Source organism: Dermacentor albipictus, chromosome 1 (assembly GCF_038994185.2).
Source record: "Dermacentor albipictus isolate Rhodes 1998 colony chromosome 1, USDA_Dalb.pri_finalv2, whole genome shotgun sequence".
Lineage (NCBI taxonomy): Eukaryota > Metazoa > Arthropoda > Arachnida > Ixodida > Ixodidae > Dermacentor > Dermacentor albipictus.
Window position 1 is genome coordinate 496,832,669 of NC_091821.1, and position 15,716 is coordinate 496,848,384.

The following is a 15,716-nucleotide window of genomic DNA, read 5'->3' on the forward strand; positions in this document are numbered from 1 at the left end:
TAACTAGTTCCAGCAGTCGACAAATATTGGGAAATAATTATGTTTGAACATGTTAGTACGCCCAAAGAAAGGGGTGTGTGGCAACATCTGGTTGGAAGAGCACTGGTATATGTGATGTCATCATCAGAAGATAGTCGACAGCATGAGTGAATAATTGAATGTAGCAGCTTCATGGAATCTATATCTCGCCTTGTGCGTAGAAGAGATGAATTCAAGGAATTCATTGCAGATGAGGGCGAAAAATCACGATCGTAGCGATGACAAATCAAGCGAACAGCATTCTTTTGTAGCGATTCGACTTTGTTGATGTCGCACACTTTGTGCGGGTTCCAGACGCATGAGGCGTACTCTAATACAGTATGAATGAGTGTTTTATACATTAGTAATCTGGTGTGTTTTGGCGATTTAGATAATGTTCGCCTCAAGTAACCTAATTTTCTTAGTGCTATAGATGTGATGTGATCAATATACTGGGACCGCTGCATTTTGTGCGTGAAAATAACTCCGAGGTGTTTGTACACCAGTGCCTGGGGAACTATTCTGTTATTGAAAGCGTACACATGCTGTGAAGGAAAATGGCTGTTTGTAAATGACACTACTGCGGTTTTTTGAAAGTTAATGCGCATCTGCCAGTCCGTACACTAGGTGGAAAATCTGTTAAAGGAATCTTGAAGTAAGGCGTGATCACTAGGAGAAGAAATTACCTGGTATACGACGCAGTCTTCGGCATAAAGACGGACTTTTGACGTAATATTCTTGGGCAGGTCATTCATAAATATTAAATATAAGGGTCCCAAAACAGAGCCTCGTGGAACGCCTGATGTCACATTTACAGTTAAGAGCGAAGTGGAATTAAATGAGACGAATTGAGTACGAGAGTTAAGAAAGCTAGCATTCCAGTCAGTCGATTGAGGATTATTTAAATTTGGTTTAGTTTACTTAGTAGCTTGTTGTGTACAACGGTGTCAAACGATTTGGAAAAGTCTACAAATAACGCATCAGTTTGATTCCCAATATCAAAATTTCCAGTAATTTTATGTGAAAATTCTACCAGTGGCGTTGTTGTGCTGAAACCACGACGAAATCCATGTTGTATGTTAGAGAGAATTTCACTCGATTCAGGGTATTCTGTTATATGCTTGTGTAGATATGTTCTAGTAGCTTTCCGGAATTGGAGGAAAGCGATATAGGTCCATAGTTAGAAGAAAATTGCTTTTTCACCAGATTTATGCAGAGGCAGAACCTTGGCTAGCTTCCATGACTGGGGGTCTATGCCTGAAGTCAAGGATTTTTGAAATATACTTTCACCAGATTTATGCAGAGGCAGGGCCTTGGCTAGCTTCCAAGACTGGGGTTCTATGTCTGAAGTCAAGGATTTTTGAAACATGACCACCAAAAAAAGGCAACACCAGAGAGAGTATCTTACTAGAAAGCTATTCGGAATGTTGTCAGGACCACTGCAATTCTCTGTGTCTAAATTGAAAATGATGTTTAGGATGCCGTTTTCATTCCTTCCCACATCGCCGATAGAAAGCTGAGAATCAGTATTTGTGAACGTTGGGAGGGAGTTGTTGTCATGCGTGAACACTGATTGGAAGTAGACATTAAACGCTTTAGCTATATCAGAGGGGTCTGAAAAAGCCGTGCCATCTAATATAAAGGAAACTGCAGGAGTTTTAGTTGGTGTAATAGAAGTCAAGTATTTGCGCGGGTTAGAGCGTAAGAATCCTGGTAGTTCAACTTGAAAATAAAAGTTCTTAGCTGTTTTCATTTTACTACGTAGTTCTTGCTTAGTAGTGTTAAAGCGAATCATACTGTCAGGGTTACATGCCTTATTCAGTCGGCGCAGACGACGAACACGGCGTGATATTTGCAGTGTGCTGCGATTCATTAATGGAATTCTAGGATTCCTGTTTTTAGTCTTGAGGGGAACAAAATTATCAATTTATAGTTTTAGGATGCACTCAAATGCATCAACTAATGTGTCAACGTTATCATGTAGACCAAGTGCTTGGAAGGAATAAAAGTTAGAAGCTAAAGTGTCTGTTATAGATGTATCATGAGCATGAATGAAGTCGAAAAACTGTGTAATATTAGACTGAAACTTAATCAATTAATAGGGAAGGCACACGTGTACAGCTTTGTGGCCAGAAATGCTACTGATCACATCGCACTGAAAACCAGTTTGAATGAGCTGAGAACTGAGAAAAACTAAGTCTAAGAGCAAATTACGGCAGGTTGGAGCTTGACCGATTGGACCAAGCGATAATGAAAAAGAAAGAAGTTCTTCAGAAATGGAAAGGTCGCGACTTGTGCAACTATGGGTTCGCCAGTCAGTGACCGGTGCATTAAGATCTCCCATGAACATAAAGTGCGAGGTGCTGAAGTTGTGTTCGTGCATGAATATGCTAAGCCTCAGTAAATCTTCTAATGAGAAACCTGGCGCGCGATAGCATACACCAAGAATTATAGAAAGTTTGTTTAAATATAGCTCACACCAAGCAACTTCAACGTCAAGTGTGTTAAGGAGCACGTCAAATTTTAGGTCTGAAGCAATACGCAGTGCAACACCACAACCTTTACCACTTGATCACTCATTCCTTATTGCTACATAGCTGGGTCGGCTAAATTCAGAGTCAAACACGCCATCATGCAGCAAGGTCTCTGTTATGGCCACTACATGGGGAGAGTATGAGGTAACAAGCGTCAATAAAGGCACGAACATGTTAACGATACTTCTAGCATCAAAATACAGAATACTTAGCTTACCAGTACTTGACGGAAGTAAACAAGAAGTTGATCTGGCTTTAGAAACAATATGTCTGTTAGGAACATGACCACAATCGCGCTTTAAACTGTCTGTACCAGTGTCCCATATGTAGCGCGTGTCATCAATGTGGGCATGATCGTAGCGTAGTTTTACTCTGGATCCATTATTACGAAAATTTGCAGTTCCGTCCTGCAGTTTCTTTCGTAAGGCTAGCACATTCGGTGATAAGTATTCACTGATGTACCAACCAGACCCTTTCAGTTGCGTACTATTTTTCATAAACGCGCCGTGGTTGCTCAGTGGCTATGGTGTCGGGCTGCTGAGCACGTTGTCGCGGGATCGAATCCCCGGCCACGGAGGCCGCATTTCGATGGGGGCGAAATCCAAAACACCCGTGTGCTTAGTTTTAGGTGCACGTTAATGAGCCCAAGGTGGTCGAAATTTCCGGATTTCTCCACTACGGCGGGCCTCATAATCAGAAAGTGGTTTTGGCACGTAAAACCCCATAATTTTTAAACATTTTTCATAACTTGAATTTTTTCTCTAAGGTCAAAAATCTTCCTAATGACAAGACGTGATCGCCCTGCTTTTGATCTGCCCACATGGTGACAGGGCTCAATTCCTGGACATCTTATCTGAAGATGTTTTTTTTAGCACCTGTGCTACAGTTTGCAGTAAAGAAGCAGTATTTTCACCACGTGTTTCCGGTAAACCATGCAAAAGAACATTGTTCTGGCGTTAACGGTTTTCGAGCTCATCGGATTTTGAAGTGAGTTTAGTGATATATTCCATAAGCGAGACAATTTCGCAGTTTAGCTTGTTACACATTGCAGAACAGTCAACAGATGCAGTAGAAGATTCGAGCGAAGATACACGTGTTTCAAGGACTTCGAAGCGCGAATTAAAAGATTCCGTGATATCGGCAATGCCACGTGCAATTTCTATCTGACAAGCCAACAATTGCGCCAGAAGATTAGCCGTCTCTGGAGGGGAACTAGTGGAGCACTGACTGCTACTTGTAGTAGTGTTATTAGCCTCGCTTGAGTTTGATGTACTTGCTGAAGGCACCCCTCTAGGTCCGGGGTTAAGTTTAACGTCCCCACTCAAGAAAAGGCTATCGTAACAGTGCAAACTACGAAAGCAGCAAGTAACAACACTGTTCGGGCAGAACAGCAGCAGCAAAAAGCGGTCATCAGAACAGTAGCTACAGGCACCTTGAATATAACATACATGCGTGAAAAACAGGCAGCGTTTTAGCAACATTCCGGCGTCGCCGCCATTCTGCCCACTGAAAGAAGGTGCCCTTGCGAAGACATTTATATCATCCGGTGCAAACGGCGCTGACCGCAAGTTAGCGGCGATTGGTCGAACGACGATGACATCAGCCAGAAGCGAAGCGTGCGGGAGGCTGTTGGCAAAGCCAAGGGGCACATCAGGGCTCTCACCAACACGCTCAAACCCAACGCGAAATCTTATTCCCTTGTCAGGTTACTGAAGAATGCACTAGTATCTATCGATTGAAGTCGTCATATAATTTACGTGTGCCAGCGGCAGCGTTGCTAAGCACGACAAGCAAACCAGCAAATGGCATGTAGCCGAAAACTTTGCCCTTGATCGAGAAACCCGAAACCATTCCAATGTAATAATATCGGTACTTATGAGCTTGCTATTCAACGCAGTGACATTAATCTCAAAGCACGCTATTCTGCAATGGATGCTAGCACTTCAGAGCATACTATTATTTCATGCCAATCTACTACTTCAAGGCATGCTATGTATTACAATGAACAGCACTGGAGAGACTGTTTTCCCCCCGTGTCACCCTTATAAGTCAAAAATTTCCCTCTTTTATCCGTAAAAAGTCGTAGTTACTGCATATTCTACGTAGATATTTCATGAGATGTTCGCATATGGTTCCAGTGCTTTTCGTGCATTCACTCTATTCAGTACCTCCACACCTGCTGCTAGTTGTACTTAATTGAACGTTATTTCATAATCTATGAAGGACGTATAAAAATGTCATATCCGGCGGCACTTCCTAATAGCTTGCGTTTTGAAATGGAGGTGATTCATCCTCGAATATCCCTTTGTAAGACAATCTCCTTGCCTCTCTTAATAGAAATAAAATGTTGTCTCAAGTCCACGCACTGCAGCGTCTGTGCTCTCACGCCACACAAATAATGCTTCAAGCTCTGGCCGCTGCAATGGGCTTGTCGCGCTTATTTTAGAGCAGCAAAACGCTTCGATGACACACTGGATATAGCGAAGACGGCACGATCCGACTAGTCGGGGGGCCTATAACGTGTGCGCTGTACTTTGACCACCAAGTAAGAGTCATCATGTCGGTACTCGTTAAGAAGCAGATCTCCCCGTCTAGAAGGTACTATGGGAAGACATCCTTCAAACGCATAGAGTTCCAACATCGTGGATGTGCAAATGCTCATCTCCTATTGTGGTTTATTGATGCCCCGAACGAACGTTTGGTTCCAGATATGCCAAAAACCATCGCAATGGCTGAACAGTTACTATCCTGCGACATTGGTTTGGTGTCAAAAGCACGTTGGCAAACGCACGCACATACACATACGTGCATCAAGAATGGCAGAACCAAGTGCCAATTTTATGTAAGTTTCTGTTTCATGCAGTAAACTACTGTCGTAACTCAATTAGCACCTCCGAGTGCTGGAGAAGTGCTCGTTGCACGTGTGCATCTGAAGCAAAACTACAATGAATTTATGAAACGCTGGAATATATTGTGTATGAGAGTGTCGAACCAATGTGGAGGAATTACAAAATCGAAGACTATCATGAGTACATGGAGATCATACGTTTTAGGATTTCAAGGCCTACGATTATGCTGAAAGGAGATACCACAAAGACTAAAAAGTGAACAACTTCAATCGGTGGATCGCTTCAGCCTTGGATTCTAGCACGGACATTCCAGTCGTCCTAGACGTCTGAGCTTGACCTGCGCACGCTGTCGGCTTCTTGAACAAGGCTAATTGGGGAATGTGTACTCTTTACGAGGACATCCAAAAGAGCATTGAAGAAAATCCAGAGGCTGGCGTCACTTTCATTCAAGCGTTGCGGCAGATTATTCTTAACATCCTCAATTCTATACAGATGTCACTTCAAGGCACAGCACGGCTTCTCCTCAAATTCAAAATGTGAGCCAAGTTTCAAGATGTGGTCAGTGGCAATACGGCTTGCACAGAACACAGAATTTGTGTCAGAAAGTCAGCTGACGAAATGAACGAAGAAGGACTGGACGACTCAGTCCTAACGTTTGAAAAAAATCCGCTATGGAGCGATATGAGGATAGGCGTGAAGATTTTAAATCAGTGTGCTTTGCCTGAGCGAGTGTCGCCCACTAAACGATACTTTAAGACAACAATTAGCCATTCTTTGCTATCATGCTTACCCAAAATCATATGTAGTGAATTTCAAACGGGAACATGTACTGCTCTTCAACCCATTTCACAGAGAAGTGGACATTCTGGATTTCAACATATTCTTGGACATCTTTTGAAAACTCGACTTCAATCATGATGCGTGAAAACAGGTATAAACACGCGGACTGCATACCAGATCTGTGCAATCGGACTGAACAGCTGCCGAATGAAGAAATAAAAGGCAGAGAAGAGGCTGCACAGCGTGAACGGCAGACATCAGACTCATCTATTGTGAAAGTGGTTGATACTGCCGACTACTAAGACATTCTCGGCGACATTGAATCCTACCAACATGAGGCCGAACTGGTTTCTTTACGTTGCCCAGAGGCCTAAGGTAGAACAGATGTCTTGAATCTAGATGTGTTTCTGGAGAACATGCGTCTCACAAACTCAGGCCAATTTGAGATCTTGCGAGAAGTCGGGATGTTGAGACCTTCGACAGGTGCATTTTAGTTGACCACTTCTATTTCTTTGTTTTCATTTTCGAACTTTTCCATGTCCACTTTCATTACGTTTCCGAAAGAAAGTATTCCTTATTGGCAGTTGTTTGCTTCTCACTAGGGCTACCAACACATGTACTCGCGTATTTCTCGAACCAATATCATAAATCACAGTTGTTTGTTGTCCAGCCTGCTTCTCATTACTTCATCATTAAACTACTCTTCCGCCCAGAAACGTGTGTCCACTCCACCCCACCAGCACTGTCACCGCAGCAAAGAATAAAAACGAACAAAAAACAAGGAAACGAAAACGAGAAAACCGAACTCATGTCCCACTGAAGAGCACTATTTGACCACAGCCGATGGCAGCCACTATAACGGCAAAATGATGTTGTCATACTTACCGCGGCAAGGCTTTCGAGGTTGCTGCTTAAATTATTCATTTAAAACAGGCCGAAATGCAGAGAGGCACTTGATTGTTCAGTGATTAGGGAGCTGTGTCACAGAGTGCTTGCATGGTCACGAGTTCAATTCCCAGCTGCCACGGGCACATTTCGATGGAGTAAAAACGCAGAAATTTTCTTGCAGCATCTTTAAAGTCCCCGTAAAGATTCCTACGTGAACAAAAGTACTACGGCACAAGTCTGCGGCTTGCAAGTGTGCAAAGTGTACAACTTCGCAGAACTGGGAAGCTAATTTCAGGGATCTTATCTTAATTTCTTATATAGACAGCCAGTGGAAGCACCCCGTTGTGCATATAGAACAATCATATAAAAAAAAACGTGTACAAGTGTTTGCGCTTCTGGCCGTTATGCTGCATGTGTTCACCAAATTTCATTTATCATAATTGTTTTCCTTGAAGACAAACATGCACTATTGTTTTTCATCACATGCGCGTTTCTTTCGCTGGACATTAACACGCTGTTAGGCAGGTGATGGCGCAGAATGGCATAAGCGGCCGATCTTTAGGCTTACTTCAGTATCAGGATCTTTTTTGCAATTTTTCTTGCCCCATCCGACGGTCTAAATGGGCATCGGCCGGGCGTGAGCATCGTTTCTCCGAAATCATGGAAGGCGGCGTCAGGCGCAGTCCTCCACCTTTTCCTAATCCGCCTCTCCCCTCTTTACACCAGGCACTGAAGAAAAAAGATAGAAAGGCGCATAGGTGAGGTGTACCGTGCGCCATTCGGGGCGTCGGCTCGCGTTCGAGAAGAGGAAGGACCGCTGTGCAGACGGCGGCGCCGGGTATCGATTATTTTCCCGAGGCGGCCCGAGTAGTCCGCCAGATTGTTCGTGGTACAACGCGTCGGTCGGGAATTTCTCAGCAATTAACGAAGCCACCTAGTATGTCTGACACGCCGGAATACTGCAGGCATTATGTAGAAAGCGATGCTAAGAAAAATGACGTTGAAAGCGCGATTGATGAAAGTGTGGAAACGGAACGATCGAGTGGATTTATTTTAATTTGTGGACTCGGTCACTGTTCATAAAGTCACGGAGAGCACAAGCCACAATGGAAACAGTACAACTGCGTTGTAAGGGACTTCTAAGAAATTGCTAGAAATTGCAATTTCTCTACCGCAGTACCCAGGTAAGCAAAATAATGGAGCTGGCAGTTTTTTGTTGCATAATTTGGGATGAAGAAATGTCAGAACACTGCGCTTCAGGCGTCATAACACCGCATCATTGTGTTCCAGGGAAAGCAACGTTAGTGGCTTTGCCCCATATAGCCGACGAACTCACAGCGGTTCCTTAAATTTCTTAGAAAATGCCCATAAGGAACCTCGCAGAAATGTCAAGATTGATCTTGCAAACCAATGCTGTGTAAATGGAAGATACCAACGTGTCGCTTCTTCTATCGCTTTATCACTTAATTTGCCTCCAGGAGAGCTATATAATGGTTGTGCAATTCTGCAAACCACCACCACAACAACGAAAAGCGTGACCTACAGTTGTTTTCGAATGCTCGTATTGGGCATGCAATATTGTTTATTTTTCCCGAATTTCTGTGCTCCCCTACTTGCTCGCTCAATGCATAAAGAAAAAGGCTGCGTAATAGAGGCATGTCTAACAAGTGCGTTCTTTTTATTTTTTCCGTCAAGCTCCTGAAGGCTGGTCACGTAACGATGGCGTAAGTCGTTAGAGCGACAGGCCTGCAGCGTGTCGCGGAATTCGCTAACCACGAACACTAACCGGCAAAATTAGGGGCACCGCTTCAGTAATCAGAACACGAAAATATATTTCTGGTTGCTGAACTAGCCAGTCATCAGTAGAGCGTGCGAAAAGGGAACTCCGATGCTGCCATCTCATGCGAGCAGCGCTGTGTCGTTGCAGTTTTCTAAGTACTATTCCCTAATATTTATGAACGCCATAGTGGGTGCTATTAGTTTCCTGAGCCTGGAAAGATGCCATCAGCTTCGCGTGCGTGGATGTGCCTTCACGCATTCGCTTGCATATAAAACGAAATAAGAACTGAAATAGGAAACTGAGAAAGTAGGAAACACGCCTATTGCCTTTTGTACGTCCTGTGTAGCCACCGTTAAAACGCGAGAATACAGTGTGACTACGTTAAACCATCACCTAGGCACTCGCGGGGAACGCAAGCCTTAATTGGATCGAGGAAAACATGAGCCTAAAATCTCTCTGCCCAGGAAAATTCACCACCGCCTGTAAAAGTCAAAAGCTCATACTTCAATAAATAAGCTTACTGAAAATTGGTGCATGCTTGACTTGGGAACCGCAATACCTCCTTATAAAATATATACGTTGGCGGTGGCTGAACAGCAAAGGTCAGTTCTCGTCTCACCTGATACCGCAAAAATAGTGCGCTCTATAATCTGCCCTATAATTTTGCTGTAAATACCATTTGTCTCAAAATTATATAAAGCTAGCCGTGGTTTTTTTTATTTGAAATGTACAGATTTTAAAGTAAAGGCAAATGACAGTTAACAAAAGAAGCAGAGAGAGAGTGAGAGAGAATCAACTTTTGTACTGAGCCCTTAGTGACGGTTGGTGCGCGCTGGCACCAGATGGGGTGGAACCTTCTTCTCAGGTCCCATATGTGTCCAGCAGTTCCTGGCCCCTAGCCGCCACCGCGAGCTGGGTCGGTAGGTCGGGGCTGGACAACAAGGTCTCCCATCGCTCGGGGAGGTCGGGGCTGGGGAGGGTGGGGGGTAGGGATGGTGGGGGGTTCTTGAGCTTAGTGCACTCTGCAAGGATGTGTGCTAGAGTACCTTTTGACCGTCTGCAAAAAGGGCATGAAGTATCATGCTCTGTTGGAAACATCTTGTGCAAGAGCACGGGATGCGCTAGTGACCCCGCTTGCGTGCGTCGCACGATTGTTTGCTGCATTTGGCTGAGTTGCGGCCGGGGAAGCCTACATCTGCCGCTTCTGTACATTTGCGTGATTTATTTGTAGCTTGTCACGGGGTGCGGTAGCTCAGGCTCGTCCTCGGCCCGGATTGACAGTTCTCAGGCATAGTGGTCGGCGAGTGCGTTGCCTTCCACTTGCGAGTGAGCCGGGACACACACGAGCTCAACAGCCCATCCCGGTGATTTGCATTTGGTGAGGATCGCTAGTGCCGCGGGGAGATTCCCCTTGCAGTAGCTTACGTACGCCGTCTGCGAGTATGTGACCACGGTCCTCACTCCCGGTTGTGCAAGTGCGAGGGCCACGGCCACTTCTTCTGCTTCGGCTGTATTCGTCGTCCGTACCGGCGCGCCTGTGACCAGTTTATCGATGGTGATGACGACCGCCGTTGCTCTGGTTCCGTGCTTGGGAAGCGAGGCGTCCGCGTAGAGAACCGCGGGGTCCTCTCTCAGCTGTCGAGCCTCGCTTGGCCCGCGCAGAGCGTCTCTCGTTGTTCCTCCCCGGCTGCATGTTCCGGGGGAGGGGCTTGGCCTTAATAATGTCTCTCCCCGTTGTGGGGAGCGGTTCCGTTGTCGGTTGCTGTTCAATTTGCCATCCTATCTTGCGTAGGATGGCCCGACCGTACTCTGTTCGGCTCAGCCTTACTCTCTGATGGGATAGGTGTGCTTCCACCAGCTCTTCCACCGTGTTGTGGGCACCAATTTCCAGCAGCTTCTGCGTTGACGAGTATACTGGGATGCCCATGGCGAGTTTGACTGCTTTTCTTATCGTCGTGTTCAGCGTCTCGCGGTTCACCTTCGCAAGCTGGAGGTACGGGGCGGAGTACGTTACGCGTGACACGATGAATGCCTGCACCAGGCCCAGTGCGTCTTCTTCTTTGATTCCTCTGTTCCGGTTGGTGACTCTCCGGATTATGCAAAAGAAGCAGCTTACGACAGTAGCGAAGAAAAGCTATATACCTCACCTTACAATGCAATGCAACGCTGTGCATGAGAAATGCTTGAGAACTAATGTCTTAAAACATCATGTATTCAAATTACACACTCATGACTCGGCCTTGTCAATGTAGTCACATGGGCTGTCCACGCGCAGGTTCCACTGTCTTTGGAGGTCATGCCAGCAATCAGGAAAAGGTTCACCTGAGATGTCCACCAACACATCCGTCACAGCAGTTCGAATATCTGCCGTTTGGGCCCCCTATTCTAAAACTCTCTAATGACCCTCAATATAATAAATGTAAAATCATGCGTGACTCACGGACTTCCCCTTGCACTGTTTCTTTAGGCTATACTATCAATAACACACCATTAGCCTCTGTAGTATATGGGCAATATAATGACATACATATCACATCTAATCTCTTGTGCAACGTTCATCTCCAATACATGTTTCATAACGCTAAGCGCAAGCTCGGTTTCATACGTCACAATTTTTGAAATGTGACTGCTCACGTTAACTCACAATTTTATAAAAGTTCGATACTTCCCAACCTTGAATGCGCCTGCTCTATTTGGGACCCTGGTCGTGTTACTCCAACAAATCTTCTCGAATTCCTTTTCACCCATTTCATTTTATCAAATAATGCACGTCTTCTAGCGTGCTATCAATGAAACTGACACTCGATTTGCCAGGCCTTGCAATACGTCGTGCGTTTATACGTTTACGCCTTTTTCATCAGATTTATTACGCTAATCCCGTTCTTAAAAATGAGTTGCTCCTTCATCCATCCCACATTTCACGTCGCATCAATCACCAGATTAAGGTGGGGGTATCATCATGCACCTCCAACTCTTACTTTCATTTATACCGCGAGCTGCCGACGACTGGAATGAACTACCCAACTCCATTGCTACCATCTGCGACGCCACTAATTTCAAGAAGATTGTCGACGAGTTCACATGTACTCACCACTCCACTCTGTAACACTCCCGGGCGTTGAAAGTAAGTGAATAAATAAATAAATAAAAATAAACAAATAAATAAAAGACGCTTTCCACTTCAGCTGCACATTTATCCCTACTCCTACGCAGCCTAATAGGTCCCCTGTCACACGCACATTGCAATACTCAAGTGCAAAATCAGCTCCATTTTTAGGTGAATTTGTCGTCGGCTTAAATGTAACAGAGAAATCAGGTAGAAGCTTCTCCCGAATCGCCCTCGTGTAGTCGCCCCAAGAACATAAGCAGTTCCTTTGTGATCGATAAGCTCCCGCGGCTGAGGCGAACCATTTTGCACCACTGCGCATGCTGGCCACTGCTCCCTTGCGTAACCAACCTGACCCGCATTTGCAAGCGCGAATAGGTGGTCTCGCTATCGATTGTTTCGCTGCACAAGTGTAGGCACCCGACGAGTATCATCCAAAATGTGATAGCACAACAGTGACACATAACAGGCATGAAACCTTTTATATTACAAAAAACGAAAAATATAAAAAGCAAATTGTTTTTTTTTTTTCAAATTGCAGAGAGTTTGTCGTAAAGGTAGCGAGTTCTTCGCTAAATTCATGTTCCCATATCATTTTTGTTTCTAAGTGGCTTTCGACAATAGCCATACGAAATATTATGAATGCTTAAGTCGAGCTGGGACTAGTAAAAACCAAATAATTATGCGCAATTTTTCGTTCTTGGAGACACACTGCTACGCTAAATAAGACTACGATTATAGATTATCTTTCGGATTCGTCCTAAGCATAACGCGTGCTAATATTTCTTGTAATGTTTCCTTATTGCGTAATGTGTTTAGCTCGCTACCACAAAAATTAATTGCTGTGTTTTCTAGTAATCGCTTATTCATGGAAGTATGCAGCTGTTCGTAAATACTGCCATGTTTTAAAGCCTCTTGCAAGAACAGGTGATACCTTTATGTAACGAGAAACGTCCATCGCATTCTATAAGAGGAGACACTGCAACTTCTAACCACACTAGGCTAATGTCAGCTGGGACGACTAGGCAACGACAAACAAGCGGCATTCAAACTGTTTATTTATTTATTTATTTATTTATTCAAAATACCTTACAGGCCCGAAGAATGGGCATTGGGTAAGGGGGGGAAAATTGACACAGTATAAAGAGCAGCAAACAATTATACAAAATTATACAGTTATACAATGCTTTGTTATTAAAAACACAACGAAGAGTCAAGTTTACACCAAGTACATAATTCTAAATAACAAGAAAAAAACATACAAGAAGCAACACAGACAAGTTTTTTTTTTTTTTTTTTAAGTAAGAAATGAATGTTTATGTCGTGACGGAATTGTTCTTTGTTAGCTTCAGCTACCAGGATATCGGGAAGGTCGTTCCACAAGCGGATGACACGTGGAAGCGCAGATGAGTTAAAAGCGTCTGTTTTGCCGTAGATGCGCGTGAAAGAAAGATGATTATGCAATCTGCGTGAGGTGAAAGGAGAAACTTGAAGAGCTATTGGTGATGGCCTCGGTCCGTGAACGTACTTGTGAAAAAGCAATATAAGTGCTACATCACGACGAGTGGTCAAATAAGGAATTGATAGATTCTTTTTAATTTGCGTTATACTTTCGCTCCAGTTGTAATTTTGTGAAATAAATCTAGCGGCTCTATTCTGAACTGATTCTAGCATAGTGGTTAAATAAATGTAATGAGGGGACCATACTGAAGAAGCAAATTCAAGTTTAGGGCTGTTCAACAAAGCTTTTCGCTTTCTTCATAAGACCTAACGCAGGCAGTCCTCTTATAGTGGCCTTCGAGCGCGATCAGTTTGTATACGCCAAGTTTATCATGTTACGAGCAGTGGAATAAAATTCAGCTGTGACGGAAGTATAAAGTTTAATAAATCTCAATAAACTAGAAGAAATGCAGTAAAATTATCGGAATGCCAGAAACAAGAACATGCGCTTATCACTTCTCATTTTTTTGACGGACAATGGCTAGTTGCAATTAAGTTCCAAATGAGAGAAAGCGCAGGCGAGACTTTATCGGCAGTGAAAGCGTGTACGAAGCTTTCTGGAAGATGTACTCGTTTTTTTTTTTTATTAGTGCAATATAAATCGCAGTGACGTTCTCTTTACGAGTACGAGCCTCCAGATTGGGTAGCATGTAGGTACGGAGTTATGTATCGAAAAAGATGCGGTTCATGGCGCTTTATAGGAACTGGTAGAAGAGGAGTGTCAAACGCACGTTCACAGAAGCTGTCGGGTGCCTGCATTCCGACCTCACGATCCGCTGCAGCGGAATGGCCACGCCCGCGTTGCACGTGTACCTGACGAGCGCCGTCCCACTGGCGAGCGGCGCCCTGCATTCCGGTCCGGCCCCGCAGTGTCTTGGGCGGCCAGTTGCGATGCGGCACACTCAGCTTCCGGAATGCGAGTGGCCGAGGTCGCAGCGCGCGCCGGGAACGCGCCAAGGCGCTCTGCTTCGCGGCTGGCGTGTCTCTCGTCGGACCAAGGTCACAATCGTCCGTCGACGTTGACTAGGCATAAGGAAATATGCTTAGTTCCGACCGCTAGAACATATTAGAACGAAGAGTCCATCTCTTGAACTCTGCCGGTGTTATTAAATAAGTTAAACTAAGAAATGTTTGACCCCCTGGAGCGTCCTAAAATTGTAATTTTTTTTCTGAACAAATACATGTGATGATACCGTACGCAGTTTTTAAATTATATTGTTTCTTTTTTTACGGTAGCGTATTGCTATTTTATTTTGTTCTGCAATAAATTGCACTGATTCTTACCCAGGGCTTTCTCTTGTCCTGCGAATGCTTTCTGAGTGGAACAATTTTTCTGTTGTTGTTACTCTGCTGTATTGCATGCCAAGTTAAAAAGGGGCAGAACCTCTATCAAGCCTGCGAGCTTTTCGACCAGGCTCTTCTCTTTGAGGGAAAATAAAAGTCTGATCAAATAATTCTTTGGTTGATCGATCGATTGATTGATTGATTGATTGATTGATTGATTGATTGATTGATTGATATGTATTTGTATTTATCTCTATCTCCTCCTGAAAAACACTTGGAAGCGATGTCATTGCTTTCATTTTTTTATTGATTGCTTTTGTGTCCTCCGTGTTTTTTCCCTATTCCTATCTGACCACACGTTCTCCTACGATGCTATCCTGTCCAGACAACAAGTTCCTTCCCGTCGCCAAAACGAGGTGCACTTGTCTATACTCATTGCCATGCATTGGTCTTGTTGCTCTCGTTACTCCTACCCCTGTCTTTGGCATGAAGAGACAGTACTGACTAAATAAATAGACACGTTTTCGTGAACCACTGCGACGGCTTAGCTGAACAAAAAAATTCAATGCATGCTTGTAACAGCATTTGCACTCTGGGACAAAACTTCGTTTCTTTTGCGCGTGCCACTTCTGGAGCTGGCTGACTTTCGTTGCTTTGTGTGGGTTTTTTTTTCTTTATTTTTAACGTTGAATATACAGCCGAACTTTGCACAGTGCAAGCTATCCTCCTATATATTAGTACAACTCTGCACTGTAATTAACGGTCGCTGTGGCCTAGTGGCTGTGGTATTACGCTTCTGAGCTCGCAGTGGTCGGTTCAATTCTGGCCTCGGCAGCCGCATTTCATTGGGAACGAAGTGCAAGAAGCGCTCGATTACCGGGCACTCGCAGGTTGGAAATAAAGATGTAGAAACCTGAACCAATTGTGCAAAACATACTAGATGAAAAGAAAACGACACAGTTTAAATCCTTGCAACT

At 44.3% G+C, this 15,716-nt stretch overlaps 1 protein-coding gene across 10 annotated transcripts in view; it reads right to left on the reverse strand.

Annotated features, from left to right (window-relative positions):
* Positions 1-15,716, reverse strand: part of LOC135908811 (uncharacterized) — a 683,451-nt gene that overhangs the window by 484,322 nt on the left and 183,413 nt on the right. For 4 of the 10 annotated variants that reach the window (XR_010566433.1, XM_065440640.2, XM_065440643.2 and 1 more), the window contains one exon: positions 14,187-14,478. The exons of 3 other annotated variants lie outside the window; for them this stretch is intronic. The gene's annotated coding sequence lies outside the window, so the exon portion shown is untranslated. Of the gene's footprint in view, positions 1-7,637; positions 7,777-14,186; positions 14,479-15,716 lie in introns of those variants that run through there. 3 more of the 10 variants (XR_010566432.1, XM_065440641.2, XM_065440647.2) reach the window with 2 other exon arrangements.